The following is a 5,224-nucleotide window of genomic DNA, read 5'->3' on the forward strand; positions in this document are numbered from 1 at the left end:
TTTCTTTTTTTTTTTTTTTTCGCCTTCTTGCCAGCTGAAGGTTTCTCAGGGGGAGTGGAAGCAGCTGGAGCTGGGAGCGCGACTTCGGACATGGCGGAAATAAGGAAAAACTTAGTAAACCGCTAGACCCAACGAGGCAGTAAGATCTCACTTTCACTTTTCACTTTCATGCATTGGAGAAGGAAATGGCAACCCACTCCAGTGTTCTTGCCTGGAGAATCCCAGGGACAGAGGAGCCTAGTGAGCTGCCGCCTATGGGGTCACACAGAGTCGGACACAACTGAAGCGACTTAGCAGCAGTAGCAGCAGCAGCAGCTTCTCTGTGTCCCAGTAACTCAGACCTCCTGCCTTCACAAAAGGGGTGCCAGGACCCTAATACAACAGTTGACACCCTTCTCAATTGATCAGTCCCCATAATAGTTTCTATGAAAGTGAAAGTCTTAATTGCTCAGTTGTGTTTGACTGTGACCGCACAGACTGTAGCCCACCACACTCCTCTGTCCATGGAATTCTCCAGGCAAAAATACTGGAGTGGGTGGCCATTCTCTTGTCTGGGGGAATTTACTGACCCAGGGATTGAACCCAGGTAGTTTTTATGGTTATTAAATATTAAAAATTTTGATCATCTTCAAAAAACCCCAATATGCAACCAAAAAAAAAAAAGATTATGCCAGTCTGATCTAGTATATATATGTCACACTATGCTGGAGGTGGTACTTAATGTATTTAGAAACTAAAGCATTCTAGAGTCTCTAGCTAATCAGCATAAATATTTCACCAATAAACCAGAGATGTCTGCAGAGAAACCATATCATGGGGAATCACTCAGGCAGATCTAAATGAACACTTCAATGGTGGTTTATATTTTGCAGACCCTCAAGACAGTCAGTGTCAACTTCCAAGTCAGTGACTGATTTTTCATAGCAGGGGCTATTTCCTTTGATTCTTATTAGCATTTGTTTTGCAACCAAAGTTAAAGGTTTTTTTTGGTTAAATTCAATATAATTTTCATCACACTTGATTTTTAGACACTGAAATTGCCCATAATTATGTCTGTCCTATCGCTATGGTAATATGGACAATTATAATGGATTATCCTTTTGTTTTCCTGGTCATTTGTTGATGCCTTTTTTGTTGTAAGGATGTGAAAACAGAAGGCAATTTCACCAATTACTGGTAATGTTATTCAGATATTTAATTTATTTTCTGCATGCATAATCAGCCATAAATACATTTTAGCTAATGGAGATGACAAGGGTATAATATAATTTGAGCCCAAACAAATTCAAAATAACATTAGGAAGGAAACACAAAACCGTGGGAAGGAAAGAAATAGGAGACAATCTGTCTTTAGTCTCCCTTATGCCAGATCTTCTAATGTGGACCAGGTCTTCTGGGTTAATCTGTTCCTTGGGTTATTATAAAATGGTGAAAGGGCCTAGTAAAATATGTGGTGCGTAGTAGGTACGTAATAAATCATTTTCCTTTCCTTTCTATCTATAAATGGAGTTGACTGTGTACTTGGCATTTGCTATGGATTGAATATTTGTGTCCCCTACCCCCAATATCATATGTTGAAGTCCAAGGCCCAATGTGATGGTATCAGGAGGTGGGGCTCTTGGCAGGTAATTAGGTCATAAGAATGTAACCCTTATGGATGGGATTAGTACCCTTTTAAGATGAAACAGAAACATTACTTTGCCAACAAAGGTCCGTCTAGTCAAGGCTATGGTTGTTCCAGTGGTCATGTATGGATGTGAGACTTGGACTGTGAAGAAAGCTGAGCGCCGAAGAATTGATGCTTTCGACCTGTGGTGTTGGAGAAGACTCTTGAGAGTCCCTTGGACTGCAAGGAGATCCACCCAGTCCATCCTAAAGGGGATCAGTCCTGGCTGTTCTTTGGAAGAATTGATGCTGAAGCTGAAACTCTAATACTTTGACCACCTGATGAGAAGAGCTGACTCATTTGAAAAGACCCTGATGCTGGGAAAGATTGAGGGCAGGAGGAGAAGGGGATGACAGAGGATGAGATGGTTGGATGGCATCACTGACTCGATGGACATGGGTTTAGGTGGACTCCAGGAGTTGGTGATGGACAGGGAGGCCTGGTGTGCTGCTATTCATGGGGTCACAAAGAGTCGGACACGACTGAGCGACTGAACTGAACTGAAGATGAAACATCAGATAGATGACCTCTTTCTCTCTCTCTCAGCCACAGGAGGATACAAGGAAAGATGTCATCTGCAAACCAGGAAAAGGGCTTCCATCATGCACCAGATCTGCTAGCACTTTGATCTTAGATTTCCCAGTCTTCAGAACTGCTAGTAAATAAATCCTTGATGTTAAACCCAGTCTATAGTATTTTTGTTATAGCAGCCTGCACTGATTAAGTCTGTGTTGTTTCATCTGAGACCATTCAAACTCTTCCTTCTACCCTCCAGCTCTGTGGCCAAACCTTAGGGTGCAGGAAAAGGTACCTCATCAACAACAGGAATATTGATTGGAACTAGAGTCAAAATCTCAGTCTAGAGTTAAAGAAAGTACAAAAATAGAGCTTTCTGCTGCCAATCCCCAGGAAGTGCCCCCCAAATAAAACAAAACCTGCCGTCACCCTATCTTATCTCAGTTGCACGTTCTATCTGAGTACCTGCGTGCTACAGATTTCAATTATGGGCTACCTTTTTACTTCAGTTTCTTTAGTTTGCACAGGCTTGGTAAATGCAGGAAAATTTCTTCTCATTGGAGAAGGCTCCCATCAGCTGCCTGACTTCACTCTAAACCCTTCCTTTTGGAATATTTATTATGCCAGTGAGAAACTCATTTAGTCGCTAATCTGTCTTTAACACCTGCTAATCTCCATTTCTGTCAAAGAAACTGTGTAACCCAGTTTCTGGCTGTCTTCCATCTGGGGTGGCACTGGGGAACAGGGGGCAACCAATCGTCAGTTCTGGACACACTCCTATTTTTTTAACTCCAGGAAGACCCACATTGGATGATTTTAAATTTTTGCCTTGCTCAGAAGAAAGTATGTGAATGAATTATGAGCATGTGGATCTATCCAAAGGGCCTTCTTGCCACCCTGCTGCATCTTGGCATTCTCTTTGGTTCAGCAAGGTCCTAGTAGCACCAGTGACTAAATCTGGAGCTCTTTCCTTGCCTTATAATAAGAGATGATTTTGGTCACATTTATATCCTGAAATCAGAGAGGGCAATGGCACCCCACTCCAGTACTCTTGCCTGGAAAATCCCATGGACGGAGGAGCCTGGTAGGCTGCAGTCTATGGGGTCGCTAAGAGTCGGACACGACTGAGCGACTTCACTTTCACTTTTCACTCTCATGCATTGGAGAGGGAAATGGCAACCCACTCCAGCATTCTTGCCTGGAGAATCCCAGGGACGGCGGAGCCTGGTGGGCTGCCATCTATGGGGTCGCACAGAGTCGGACATGACTGAAGAGACTTAGCAGCAGCAGCAGCAGCATATCCTGAAATAAGGAGAGATGTGGGCATCTGGGGCTTTGGTGAGAGAGTCTGGGGTAGCTTGGCAGTTGCCAAGCTTCGCAGGGGAGACATAGAAAGTTTTCAAATGTCCAAGGAGCATTTTCCTTGCTTCCACTCTGAAACCAATGGAGCAGCAACTGCCAATGTGCTCATCCTCCGTGGCCAGTTTCTTTTGCTGCTTGCTCTTTCTTCCACACACTCGGGCAGGAGGACTTGCTGTCTGCCTCGATCTCTGGAAGCAGAATCATGTGTTTTAAGCCTGTCGAACAATTGCACGCTTGAGGGGCGTTAAATGAGAATGTGGAGCTGCCGAGTGGCATCATCAATCACGCATAACTCCCCAAATAAGTAAATGTCTATTTACCCCTTTACAGCGTGTTCAAGAAAAGCATTCTACGTTCTGACTCTACTTTCCAATATTCATACCATTTTATGTGGCATCTTTTTATTTTCTGTTTCCCAAAGAGGGGAAGGGAGTGGATGAAGGTGTGAGGAGCTGAGCAAAGTATCCGTTTACAATTTTGGGGGGCTCTGTGAGATTGGAATTGATGTTATAGACCTAAGATGAAGAGGTCCACTCAATAGATTGAAATCAGAAGAGCTACCCATTTACCACTAGACTTTTGGTTCACAGAATTACTGAAAGAAGAGCATGATGCTATCGGAAGACAGAATTCTGACTCCAAGCTGGTGCTGTCTACCCCTGTGAGGTAGCTGTAACTGCTGGGTCACCAAATCATGAGCGGGGCAGTGCTGGTGGTTGGATACGAACCATGACATCGTGGGGATCTGGCTGATTACACATGAACTGTGATCGCTTTCTCTCCATGTTCTGTTCTGTGGAGTAGTGACTGTTTCCAAATTGAGCCTCAAGTGTGCATGCATACGTATCATGTCCTCAATTTTTCAAACATTGTGCTTCTCTGGAAGGAAGAAGTCTAAACACTGAGCATTTGTGCACTCACACCAGCCATGGATGAGACTTCCAGTTTTTCCATATCTTTGCCAACTTCTGGGCTTGTCAACCTTTTACTTTAATCATTCAAGTGGGTATCAAGTGCATCTAATTAAGATCTTTAATTTACATTCTCTAAGAATTTAATGACATTGAGTTCTTTAATGACACTTGTTGGCTATTTGTGTATCTACTTCTGTGAAGCATCTGTTCAAATATTTTGTGACTTTTAAGCTATTTCGTTGCTCATTTGTGAAATTGTTGACTTATGGATCTTTGTATATTCTGGACACGAGTCCATTGTCCCAAAGTGATGTTGCAAACATTTCCCAACCTGTGCCTTGCTTATTCATTGTCTTACTGATGTCTTTTGACGAGCAGAAATTGTATTTCTTATGAAGTCTAATTTTTCAAAATTTACTTTTTAGGGTTATGTTTTTGGTGCCCTGTTCAATAAAACCTTTATCCACCCAAAGTCATGAGAATATTCTCATGTTTTTTTCTAGACGTGTTAAGGTTCTGAGTTTTATGTCTAAATCCACGATTAATGGTCAACTAATTTTTGTTTATGGGTAGAAAGGGGTAGAAAGTTTTATATATATATATATGGAGAAGGCAATGGCACCCCACTCTAGTACTCTTGCCTGGAGAATCCTATGGATGGAGGAGCCTGGTGGGCTGCAGTCCATGGGGTCACTGGGAGTTGGACACGACTGAGCGACTTCACTTTCACTTTTCACTTTCATGCATTGGAGAAGGAAATGGCTGT

The sequence above is a fragment of the Bison bison genome, unplaced genomic scaffold (genome assembly GCF_000754665.1).
Source record: "Bison bison bison isolate TAMUID 2011002044 unplaced genomic scaffold, Bison_UMD1.0 scf7180017864072, whole genome shotgun sequence".
In the NCBI taxonomy this organism is placed as follows: domain Eukaryota; kingdom Metazoa; phylum Chordata; class Mammalia; order Artiodactyla; family Bovidae; genus Bison; species Bison bison.